We start from the raw sequence: 14,073 nt of genomic DNA, 5'->3' as shown, positions 1-14,073 counted from the left end.
ATAAAAAGGAATGTCCTCAGAGGCTTTCAGGTCATCACACAAAGGGGTATTCATTATGCTTTACTTAGCATTGCCTTGCAAGCCATTTTGGAAAAATTGAGTCAAAAGAGCTGAATATTAAGACATTGATTCACTTTCCCCCCATATTGCAATCAATTTGAATAGCAGCGGATATGCGATTCATGTTAATTGTGCCAAAACAGCAGCAGCATGAATGTTAAATTATTCACCATGTTCACAAACTGTCAAATGGAGCAAATAGCCAACTATTCAAAATAATTGCAAAAAGATTGGCACAGCTGTAATGTGTTTTCAGTGTGTATTTTATATCCTCCTGAAACCAATAGTTAATGCAGAAAGGAATGCCTCTCTTTGATAGACTTAGATGGGAATTTAAATTTCATTCATAAGTGTTTCAAGCAAAAATTAATTAATTCATCTGTACTATAATTTCCTCCTCTCTAAAAAAGTAAAAAATCAAAATATTTCCAGGATAGAAGAAATCAGCAATAAGAAGTGAACCTTCAAAGATATGTTGATGATGCATTGAGAGGTACTTTGTCTCCTATGGTCAAAAGGAAACGAAGTCATTATTTCTAAATTGCAGCCCTGTCCATTTTTATGCTAATAAACACACTTGACCCTATATAAAAAATTTGTTTCCATTCTAAATGTTATGTTATAATATGGCTTACTAAATCTACCATGTGCTGTGGTGTTTAAATGTGCTACATTTTGAAAAGGTGAGGGGAAAAGATGGGATGTGGGGAGGGAAGCACAGAATAGGAGGGCAGAAATAAGGAAGAAGTAAAATAGTTCAAGGTTTAAAAACTTTAAAATATCTTTCTCAGATCTCTTGAGGCAAGAGTTCAAGAGTTCAAGACTTCATTGAGCTATGATCCTGCCAGGGCACGCTAGCCTGAGTGGCAGACTGAGACTCTGTCTCTTAAAAAAAAAAAAAAAATTATCCTCAGGCTGCTCAGACTGGGTACCATCGCTCATACCTGTAACCCAGCACTTTGGGAGGCAGAGGCAGGAGAATCACTTGAGGCCAGCAATTTAAAATCAGCTTGGGTGGGCAACAAAGTAAGACGCCATCTCTACAAAAAATTTAAAAAACATATTAGCTAGTGTGTTGGTACGCACCTGTAGTCCCAGCTACTTGGGAAGCTAAGGCCTCAGGTTAGGAAACAAAAAAAATTATCTCATACAAGGTTAATTGACTTTTGTCTTTATTTCAAAATGTCCTGGTGATTTTTTTTTTTTTTTGTATAATTTAATATAATTCTTACCTGAGAAAAATATCTTAAATGTTACATTTGTATAATAGAATTTCAGATAAACTGTATATTTTGTTTCTAAATTTTTTATATTCAAAATCATAATAATTTGAAATATTTTTGGTATGTTTCTTTAATGTGCATATTGCAGATCTTTGGTCCTTATTGATGGTATTTTTTAATACTAATAATGATTTAAAAATTAAAGATGTTTTATTATATAAAAAGAGTTTTGCCCCAACGACTAAGTTGCATATAGTACTTCAATCTGGAAAACAAAACAAAGAGAATTACAATTCGTAGACTTCTCATGAATTACATGATCTTATCTTCTGCATTCGGATAGGTTAAGGATCATTGTTTCATAATCCCTATTTTTCTTGCTTCCTAATAGAAAATTATGTATACAAGACATAAAAATAATTTAGGCAAAATTGCTTAGAAACATCAAACTGAATATCGAAAACCCCAAATCTGCCCATTATTTTTTGGCCTCAATGCAATTTGATATTCAATCTGAATTTTTGCTATTCAGTTGGTCTTCATTAAATAATGGAGATGAATGACGTTTTTTCTTAAAAAGATATAATGCATTGGTGATAGGTAGGGATTTCAACTGTATATGGTAATATAAATGACACGTTTAGCATGACCTTATCTTCCTATAGCTTGTCCCTTTAATTTTTCCTAACTTAGAGGAGATGACTCTACTCTGGGTGGTGAAGGCATACAATATTCTATATTTAACCTCCCCATCATATTACTCTATGCCTTCCTATCTTCAATTATGTTGAAATCATGCCTACCTATCTTAGGCAGGATCCCAACAGGAAACTGACAACTCAATCCTACTCAAAATAGGAAAGTTTGAATAAGGTTTATCTATTTACAAAGGAAATATTTCAAAAAATATTGATATGGAGGATCCACAAAGCACTCACTGCTCCCCTCAAGGAGACTGACTCTACATAATCTTTTCTATCGGAGTTCTAGTAATGGCTCCACATCACCAACAGAAGACTGATAAACCAGTGAGAATAATGTGTGACAAAAAATCATCTTCAATAAAAATTAAAAGGACCTTTACTAAAGATACTTATTTATTTTTATATCTAATACTTTTATATTTTCACCTCACTTCCAAATAAAATGAATATGTGCAGCCTGTCAAAGGATAGGAAGTCTTTTCAGAAGTCTGACAGATCTTCAGAACTACTCCTTAGTATGGTATAACGTGGGAGAACATATCTAAATGGATGTAGATCTACAGAGATCCTATTAAGACTTTAAGTATGATAATTAAGTACACACAAAAATAGTCAGATAACTAGCTATAGAACTGTCTGAGGAAGCCTGGCTTCATCAGTTATGACTATCTCTGAGTCATAACTCAGAGATATTGCAGGTTAGATTCCAGACCACCCCAATAAAGTCAGTATCACAATGCAGTGAGTCATGCAATTTTTTTTTGTTTCCCAGCACATATAAAAGTGATGTGTCAACTATACTGCGGTCTATTAAGTTTGCAAGCATTATGTCTGAACAAACAAGGTCCACATCTTAATTTTAAAATACTTGGCCGGGCGCGGTGGCTCAAGCCTGTAATCCCAGCACTTTGGGAGGCCGAGACGGGTGGATCACGAGGTCAGGAGATCGAGACCATCTTGGCTAACACAGTGAAACCCCGTCTCTACTAAAAAATACAAAAAACTAGCTGGGCGAGGTGGCGGGCGCCTGTAGTCCCAGGTACTCGGGAGCTGAGGCAGGAGAATGGCGTGAACCCAGAAGGCGGAGCTTGCAGTGAGCTGAGATCCGGCCACTGCACTCCAGCCTAGGCAAGAGAGCCAGACTCCGCCTCAAAAAAAAAAAAACAAAAAAACAAAAACTTTATTGCTAAAAATTGCTAATAATCATCTCAGCCTTCAGCAACTAATATCCGTTGTTTAGTGTAATTACCTTCACTAATTATCTTAGCTATATCTTCTGATGCCTTGTTGCAGCTTCTCTATCCGCATTTGCTGCTTTGACTTGCACTTTTATGTTATGAAAATGGCTTCTTTTCTAAACCACATGAACCAACCCCTGCTAGCTTTTTTCTGGTGAAGGGTCTTGACTTAATGTTGATGACTGTTGACTGATCAGGGTGGCAGTTGCTGAATTTTGGGGTGGCTGTGGCAATTTCTTAAACTGAGACAACAATGAAGTTCACCATATCAATTGACTCTCCCTTTCATGAAAAATTTCTCAACAGTATGTGATGCTGCTTGAGAGCATCTTAGCCACAATGGAATTTCTTTCAAAATGTCTCAACCCTGCCACTGCATTATCAACTAAGTTTATATAATATTCTAAATACTTTGTTATTTCAACAATGTTCACAGCATCTTCAGCAGGAATAGAATCTATTTTAAGAAACTACTTTCTTTCTTCATAGGAAGGAATTCCTCATCATAAAAGTTTCATGATGAGATTGCAGTAATTCAGTCACATCTTTAGGCTCCATTTTTAATTCCAGTTCTCTTGCTAATTTCACCACATCTGCAATTATTTCCTTCACTGAAGTCTTAAAACCCTCAAAGTCATCCGTGAGGATTGGAATCGACTTCTTCCAAATTTCTGTTAATGTGGATATTTTGACTTCTCCGCATGAATTATGAATGTTCTTCATGGCAACTAGAATGAATCATTTCCAGGTTTTGGATTTACTTTGATCAGATCCATTAGAGGAGTCACTATCAATGGCAGATATAGCATTATGAAATGTGTTTCTTAAATAATAAGATTTAAAGTTCAAAATTACTCCTTGATCCCTGAGCTGCAGAAGAAATGTTGTATTATGAGGCATGAAAACAACATTAATCTCCTTGCACATCGCCATCAAAGCTGTTGGGTAACGAAGTACATTGTCAGTGAGCAGTAATATGCTGAAAGGAATCTTGTTTTCCTGAACAGAAGGTCTCAACAAAGAACTTAAAAGATTCAGTAAACCTTGCTCTAATCAGATGTGCTGTCACATGGACTTCATCGTTCTATATGCAGCGCACAGGCAGAGTAGATTTAGCATGATTCTTAAGGGCCCTAGGATCTTCAGAATGGTAAGTGAACATTGCCCTCAACTTGAAATCACCAGCTATATTAGCTTCTAACAAGAGAGCTGCTCTGTGCTTTCAAATGTTGAAAACAGGCATTGACTTCTCCCTAGCTATCAAAATCTTGGATGACATCTTCTTCCAATAGAAAGCTGTTTCATTTACTATGAAAATCTGTTTAGGGTAGTCACCTTCATCAATTACTTAGCTACTTCTTCTGAATAACTTGTTGCAACTACTGCATCAGCACTTCTTGCTTCACCTTGCACTTTTATGTTATGCAGATGGTTTCTTTTCAAGATCTCATGAACCAAGCTCTGCTGGCTTCAAACTTTTCTTCTGTAGCTTCTGCACCTCTCTCATCCTTCATAGAACTGAAGAGAGTTAGGACTTTGCTTTGGATTAGACTTTGGCTTAAGAAAATATGTCTGGTTTGATCTTCCATCCAGACCACTAAAATTTTCTCCATATCAATAATAAAGCTGTTTTAACTTCTTATTTATGTGTTCACACGAGTAGCTCTGTTGAATTTCCTTCAAGAACTTCTTTGCATTCATAACTTGGCTAGTTTTTTGGTACAAAAAGCCTAGCTTTTGGCCTATCTCAGCTTCCAACTTGCCTTTGTCACCAAGCAAAATCATTTTCTAGCTTTTAATGTAAAGTGAAAGAGGTGCAACACTTCCCTTCATTTGAACTCTTAGAGGCCAATGTAGAATTACCAATTGGCCTAATTTAAATACTGAAATTATTATTCTAAAACAAAGTATTAGGAAGACCCTAGGAGAGGGTGAGAGATGAGGAAATGGCCAGTGAGTAGAGCCGTGAGAACACATAGAGCATTTATTGATTAAGTTTTCTGTCTTATATAGGCACAGTTTGTGGCATCCCAAAATAATTATAATAGTAACATCAAGGGTCAGTAATCACAGATTATCATAACAAATATAATAATCTGAAAGTTTGAAATATTGCAAGAATTACCAAAATGTGATACAGACATGAAGAGAGCACATGCTGTTGAAAAAATGGCGTCTATAGACTTTCTCTATGCAGGTTTGTCAAAAACCTTCAATTTGTAAAAAAACACAGTATCTGTGAAGTGCAGTTAAGTGAAGCATAATAAAACAAGATATGCCCATATATCAATACTTAATCCTCTGTCATTATGATTCTCTACAGTATTACTTACTAATATAATCTAGTCATTGCTCCCAAAATTCATTTTTATAACTCTGAGAGACTTCTCAAGATAGCAAGATATATGCCAAGGATAAAAAACTTTTCCATTGATTATCATCTTACACCCTATGCTATTAAATGAAAAAATGATCTAACAATATTTGAATTAAAATATAAAGGGAATTAAATTTCAATTTTTATATCTGTGACACTAAGTATAACCTCTAAACGATCAATATCACATCCTATCTTCAGGTACTCTTACACTTATGAATAAAGCAAAAGTGCACAGTCACCAATGATAAACACATAGATGCAAGGCAGGTTACCATGCCTTCTCTCAAACACATTAAAATCATGATATGGAGGACAGGACAAGCAGGAATAGCTATAAGCAGATGAATCCATCATTTGTAATATTGTAAGCAGATAAGATAAAAAACAATGACAAATTTAAAATTTCATAATTACTTAGCAATTGGCATAACTGTTTGCTTGGTAATGACACTTCCTAACAAAGCAGCCTGTAAAGAATTAGTTTACTTTTGTTCTAAAGCTTAATATTAATTGTAAACATATGGTAGATTTTCCCTAAGAAATGCATATAGTTTATATAAACAACAATTATTTTTTAATTGCAATAAACTTGGTTTTAATATAGAAATGTTTATTGATCCTAAGTAAATATTTTCAGCCTTATTCATTTACCCATTAAATCATTATTTAAGCACATAATGCCAATAATGGTGCCAAGCTGTTCAAGGGCAATGGTCCTCAAAATTTGCTGTGTTGGTATCATTAAGAAAGCTTATGCAAAATACAAATATGAAGAAATTATTCCAAACTTTCTCATTCAGGATCCAAAGATGTAGAACATAATTATGTTTTCAATAAGTTCTTCAGATGATTTCTATGCCAGAAACACAGATTAAACAAATTAAAAAGCTTTTTAATATAAAATCTTATAACAGAATTATTTCTGGACACATTATATAGGTACACAAATACTGTATAGCAGGTTCCTTTGGCACGGCAACTTACAAAACAGATGTAGACTGAGAAAAGATTTGCACCTTCATTGAAACTTTGAGGACTAAAGACAGGCAAGGGAAGATCTTTGATAAAACTTATGCTGACAATATGAAAAGTGCCAGAGTCCCACCAAACTTTAGTTAATATTTCAAGAAGAAGAAATAGGGTAGGAAGAAAAATCATCTGAGTAGTAAGTAAAGCTGGTTTATTACCTCTCTCCATATAGAGGTGTGTATGTATGCTTGCATGTGTGTACACATGTAAATATGTGTGTGTGCATGCATATACATGTATGCTTGCCTACATATATACATATACATACACACATATTTACCCTACATGTTACACTATCTGTAATATTGTCTTTGTGATCAACGGAGCGGTTAAGCCACTGATAAAGTTCAAATCTTACTGATAGAATCTCTTTTTGATATCATGATGCTTTAATATTTTAGAAAATAACAAACTTACTTGATGAGATTGCATATAATTACAGACACAAAACCTAAAATTTAAGTTTCTTATGTTTCAAAATTCAACTCGATATACAGTGTGTTTCTCTTGTAATAGTTAACCAGTTAGAATGGGGATTCTAAAAACCATAGAAAACAGGCTCTGAGGAGGAATACTTTATATGTATTTGAAAAACTAAGGCTTTAACATATGAAACCAATATAGGGAATAAAGATAATAAAATTAACATGACATGTAGAGAGTTCCAGATATTATGAACTTTAGGAAAGATAAGATGATATCATAGTTTAGAAATAAAATAGAAATCTTAACTGAACCCAGTTGCAGAGTTCACCAGTAGAAAACCTTACGGCTTATATTACATACTACTATTGAAATAAATGTCCAGGCATACATAAGGATAATTACAAGAATAAAATCTTGCCAAAAGCAAGGACCAATATAGAAATAAAAGTGCATGGCCAAGGAATTTCTTTAAAAAGCTTCTATAGAAATGTATATTTAAAAAGGGGTTAACAGGATAATGTATTGAAATTGTACATTATTAGACGTTAAGAATAAACAAAATGAATTATAATTTTCTGACACATTTTCCCCATCTTTAATTTAGTCATTCGTTTGCCTTGTATTCTATGTGTCCTATTTCATACTAATTTAAAGGTGACTAATTTATACCAAAGGATAGAGGAGACATATAAAAGTGACCTATATAAGAGATGACACTCATAAATCAATTATTGGTGTTTCACTTTTTATCTGAAGGTTTAACTCAAAAGACATTGGTTTTGCATACAATGAAAGTGTTTTACTTTGAAAATTACAGAAAAATTCAAATATTACAGTGTTAATTGTGTTCTCTGTATGATAGAAAGGAATTTTAGAGATGATCTTCACAACTCAAATTTTCTGGATTTAATTATTTATAAGAAATTGTCTGGTAAACACACCAAAGGGTAAGAGGTCACTTAATTTTTTGCTCTATTTATGTTTTAAGAAAACAGACAACATCATGATGAATGAGTATTGACCCAGAGCTGAAACATTCCCAGGAAAATATACATTATGAACTATACACAATCCATTAAACAAGACAAAGTCCATTCCATTTTAGTTTCTTTCTAGGCAGTGTGAGGAAAGAGAGCGATTTAAGACACCTTGAGCACCCTTTCGAGTGCCACTAATGAAATAAATAGTATTTGTTGTCACATCACCCACTCAGAAGTAGGTATGACTTCATGCTTTTTCATTTGTCACTCTCCAGTTGAATAACGGTTCCTTTATAGGCAGACTTTTCCCCCATAGCTAGTAACTACCCACATAGAAGTTAATTGATTCATTGGTTTTCACTAGAATCTGTGGATTCTTGGGATAGTAAGCCATCAACACTACATATTATTAGGTCCAACCCCTGCTATGAAAATAAGATGATCCTGCTTTATAGTCGCCCCCAGTATACGTAATGGAACTCTATGTCATTAGAAGGAGCAAAGTTGGGAAGAAATTAATTACAAAGTACAGAATGAGAATAAGTTTCTTGTAGGCCTAATAGGAAATACTTTAAAATAGTATTTTTGTGTTTCATAGCAAAGTTAAATTTACTTTTCTAATTGGTTATACATCAGTGACTTCTATTTCTATATCTCATGATTCTCAGTTTCAGACTTAATACAATTTTAGAAAAGTATTGAACATAGTGTAAAGAGAGATGAACCATGATCAAGAAGTCTAAGTTTGTGGTCACTGCTCTGTAGAATATGAACAGCATGTAATTCAATAATTAAACATTTTATCATATTGCACACATTGTGCTTGATCTTGATATGCCACAGATTGTTTCTTATGGGGAAAGGATGACACATCCAAAGTTGTGGTAACACATTAAAAATCCCCAAACCAGTTTATCTATTTAGAGAAAGTAAGACTATTGCTTTTGAGTGACCCATAAGAAAGTAATGAAGTAGGTCTTGGAGGTTTGTTGATCTGCCATTAGTGGAATATCTCTTTCACAATCAACAAAGAATGAATGCAGAAGAGATGTCTGGTCCTTTTGAAAAGTGAGGAGACTCTGTTTATAAACTAAAGAAGTTGTTTTTAATATCTTAAATCTTGTGCAACATATTCAGTGTGTTTGCCTGCATCCATCACCCTGAGGGCCAAATGTAAATTCCTAGGTCATCTCACGGAGGCAACACAAAGACACTCACGCAGTATGTGCTCTATCTTGTGGAGAAGCATGCAAGAAAGCTGTGTGTAGGACGTGGACATAATAGTATAAAAGAATTCTAGGCAGCTAGAGTGGGATAGTAGGAAGTGGAAAGAAAGTGAAAAGAGTAAGATAACGTGCTGTCTACTTTACAAGCAGTTGCACGAAGATTAATGGGCTAATTTCAGAGAAGCACTTAAACAGTTGTGGATGCCAAGTTTAAACATTATTATTTATTAGTTGGCTATGTGGTAAATTTCCCCTGAGAGCACAAGTGAAAGCCATATAAAAATGTATCTTGTTATGCAATTTCAATATGCATATTGCATATACGGTAGATTTTAATTGTGTAAGAGTATTTGGAAAGATAATAAATTATCTTGAAGTAAGTCTAAGATAAAAATTATATTTATCCAAATATGTAAGCATGATCAGTATTCTAGGGGTGATGAATCAGAAATTAGCCATTAAACAAGACTTTCGGTCCCTAGAGAACAAGATTCAGGACAGGGAACATAAACTCAGAATGGTGTTGTTGGGTAAAGAAAAGGTGTCAGAAATCACACATTTTGCCATGGACTTCTCTATAAGAAAGTCTGAAAGTAAAATGTCTTTAAATATACAAGTAGAACCCATAAAGCTTTACAAACACACAAAAAACAGAGGTTTAGGGAACCCAGACTTTCAAGTGTTCTGGAGAAATTCTGAAGCACTTTAAAAATTTGTCTACAATAAAATTATAAGGCATAGCAAACAAGAATAATTGTTCATGCAGTAAAAATCGTATCTATAACTTTTTCAATGTAGTTTGGTGCCCATGAGAGTAACCAAAAGTTTAAAATATATTACCACTATTTAAAATAAGTGCGATTTTTAAAGCACCACATTGTAGCTGGGCAAAAATTTATAGCCAATATCGTAGTCAAAATATCATATTCCAATTAAAAGCCAAAGAGCCAAATATTTACAATCATTCTGTATTTTCTATTCACATAGTTATGTTCTATAATAAATATCTGATACTCACTCCACAGTAACCAATATCTGAAGTTTAAAAAGCAAGATAATTTTGGTATACAATTTTGAAAAACATCTAGTAGAAATGACGTATTATTCTATTCTTAATGGCCATGGCATTTTGGAAATGAAGATTTATAGTCAGTTATCATTGCCTATAATTATAGAGATGCCATTAAAAACCCTCTGTGCATTAAATATGCCTCACTGATTCAACCCTCATTATTTAATGCTTGAGGATTTTTCTTTGTAGGATAGAGAGACAATAGAAATGAGAGCAGCTATCCTGTACAAGGTTAATTTGTGAATGATAAATGAGTGGTTTAAAATGAACTGCATAGGTTACAGTCTAAACAGGTTTTGGCAGAAAACCAGTTTTCTCTATTGGGGAGATATATATATACACACAGATAGGTATAGATAGATATATAGATATATATGAGGAAGATTCAACAGCCAACAGCACAGGAGAAATATAATTGACTACTGTAGGAAGTCTTTCTTGAGACAGATTAAAGAGTTTATCAAGATATTTTTCAATCTCAAAGCAGCCAAGATTTGTGATCCTAACTTCAAACCAGCAAGCATTCATTTGCTACCTCATTTCTTGAAACAACAGCAAAACTAAAATTATATTTTTTGCTTTAAATAAGTGTGTCTCGTGTGACAGCTGAAAAAACAAAATGCATTTCAATGAAATAGCTGCCTGGAAAAGTCATCCTATCCATCTTCTCAATTTATTCAATTAAACTCTGGTAAATCAAAGCCACTTTCTTATTATATTACTTCTCTTTAAAATAGGAGTTCTACAGCCATGAGTGATTTTCCATTAATTCTGAGTAGGCGTCCTTACAGGCATTCTACTTCAAGGTATTAGTCCTGACGCCTGGGGTGCGGTGAGATTGGAGGTGTATTACTTCTTTACTATGTAGGACCACCTGTGTGATGTGATTTGAATGGAACTGAAATATCCGGCTTATGCAAAATAACTCCCCCACCAGACTCTCAAAGAAACTAACCCTTCTTTGCCAGTTTGAAATTCTCATTGTCAAGTAATTTTCTCCTCTTTCCCTAGCTACTGAAAGCTGGTAGATGATGTAAATGATGTAAGTCTCTCTGTGTGTGTGTGTGTGTGTGTGTGTGTGTGTGTGTGTGTGTGTGTGTCAGGGTGTCGGGGTGGGGGCAGGTAGTAGTTGCATGGGAATGGTAAGAAAAGGAAACAGATGAGGAGATTAGAAAATTATTAAAACATGAAATGTGCCTTTAATACTTTGATAAATTCTTCCATTCTATTAATATGGAGGGCAAGATACGGGTTGGGTTGGCTGGGTACAGAGATTTAGCAACATAGATGTGCTATAAAAATGGGTGATGAAGCCAGAGTACAATGAACTAGGATGAAATAGTTGGGCCTGGAATAAATGGAGGACTAAGCGATGGGTAAATTGGAAACTATGAAGTAAAGGAAACATTTCACTAATAAGAAAATAGAAATAATCTTAACCAAGATCAAATCAAAATTAGGTGGACCTTAAGGAGACTACAAATACCATACCTCATCACACAAATATTCTGTACTTATTTAGCATTTATTGATTGGGGCTACTAAGAAACTGATTTTCTTTTAATGAAATGTTACCTCATTAGATACATTATATATATAATATACATTAAAAATAGACTATATATATGCTGAGGATTTTCTATTTGCCCATCCAAAACTTTGCTTTTGAGTGACCAAAAATAATAGAATTTTTTCTATTTGCCCATCCAAAACTTCTCTCCATCTTATTTATCTTCTGTGTGCACAAAATGATTAGCAGTTAAGGTAAAAATTCATGGATGTATAGTTCAACTATCATGTTATACATAGTAAATACATAAAAATATATGCCAATTTAAATGAATACATTTAGGAAAAAAAAAACATCAACTGAGTCTGATGTTTTCTGGGTTCTATTTTGGGTTTGCCAATGAGGATTAACAGCAGGAGATCAGAGTGAATGAGAAAGGGAATGAAAGCAAGTTAAGTACCACGTTCATTTGCCGGGATTCCTCCCTGCAGGATTTCATTGGCTGACTGCATGCTTCCTGTCTGTTTTTCCAAGTTCTGTAAACACTTCCTCCCTTCCACTCCTTTAAGTCCTATGGCTGATCATGGTGCCTTCTATTGAAGCCCTGTAATACCTCATCGAGGTTTTTCACTTGAAATTTCCCTAAACCCCACCAATATCTTTCTAAATTGTCCCTTTATTAAACTTTCCTCAAATTAACCATTTTCAGTGTGCCAGCTGTTTTCTTCCAGGATTCTGACTTATTTTTCTTACTTTTTTACTAATTTGAGATTGTCTTTCATATCTCCTTTTTGGTTTTTTGTCACTTGTAACTAGCAGCTGAGGCACTCACACTAAAAGTGGATGATTAAACACGGATATAGTTTTACAAGGTTGCTTTAAAATTCTGGAGTAAATTTGGCAAAATAAAAAGTTTTTTTGTTATGTTTTTCTCGTCTCTTTTTGAGCAATAGTTTTTTCCCTTGATAATAAAACCAAATAATTCAGATATTTATTCACCATGAACAATTAAAAAGCATTTTTAAAAGTTTAATATAACTCTAAATTGCAAATGAAACTCATTAGGCTCCCTCTTAGTAGTATATTTTATTTCATACATAGAGTGAGTGACACAGCATTTACTAGAATCTCATAGATAAACATACTATTTTTCCTTCAAGTTTCATTATCAATCTATTTAACCTTGGATTATTATTTAACCTTGGATTGCTGACTTAAGCACAACATGCCATCTGGCAGAATTTGCTTTCCCAGACAAATTCTCTTAAAAATATTTCTTAGTTTCTGGGGACTACCAAAATGAAATCTTGTGGCCTCTCTAGTTTTTCATTGTCTTCAAGTCCTATATTTCTATGTCAATGTTAGTTCTTAATGAAAAGTTTTCTGTAAAGTGGAAATAAAATAATAAAATTTAATTTTGATTTTTGTAATGGAACATGATTAATTTCTGGACTCTCTACCCAGAGAATAGTTATATTAATCCCTTTCTCTATTATCTCTGGTATACCTCCCCACTTTCATCTTTCCTTGGTTCTTTTCTTTCAAGTCAACAAGCGTGCCCAATTTCCTGACTTTATGGAAAGAAAAAGAAAAACAACTGCAGTAAAAAAAAAACCTCCTTGTCCTCATATGTCCCCCTTTTGCTTTGTATCAATCTCTATTTCCCTTTACTGTCAACCTTTTCAGACAACAAATTAACTGAGACTAGCTCTGATCTTACTCCCCTTTTCTCTACTCATTTCTCATCAGTCAACAGAATGCCCTAAGTAAGTTACTGATGATCTTCTAGTTATCTAGTTTTCATCTTATTTCAAATCTCTGGCATTTGACATTCTTAACCAATTGAAATTCCTAAAATGCCACCTCCTTCCTTTTTTATGATATGGCCTTCCCTCAACTCTCTTACTTCACAGGTCTATAACCCCCATCATGAGCTTTGTTAATTGACTCTCTCTCTCTTCCTATACTCTCGTTTTATGGAGGTTTTATCCCTGCTCTTTTCTCTTTTCAGTCTAACAACTTTTAAAAATTAGATTTTACCTCATTATCATGACTTCAATTATGACATATATTCTGATATTTTTTTAAATCAATATCTGTAGCCTATAACTCTCTTTCAAACTTGAAAACTCTTATTTCTAACTACTTTGGAGTGAGGTCCACATAAACAGCCTCAATTGAACTCAACTTTAACAGGGACAAGTTCAATTTAATATTATCCTAAA

At 33.9% G+C, this 14,073-nt stretch overlaps 1 protein-coding gene across 1 annotated transcript in view; it reads right to left on the bottom strand.

Annotated features, from left to right (window-relative positions):
* Positions 1-14,073, bottom strand: part of SEMA3A (semaphorin 3A) — a 534,862-nt gene that overhangs the window by 248,935 nt on the left and 271,854 nt on the right. The gene's annotated exons all lie outside the window — the stretch shown is intronic.

Source organism: Macaca fascicularis, chromosome 3, assembly GCF_037993035.2.
Source record: "Macaca fascicularis isolate 582-1 chromosome 3, T2T-MFA8v1.1".
Lineage (NCBI taxonomy): Eukaryota > Metazoa > Chordata > Mammalia > Primates > Cercopithecidae > Macaca > Macaca fascicularis.
This window is presented reverse-complemented; position numbering and strand designations above follow the sequence as displayed.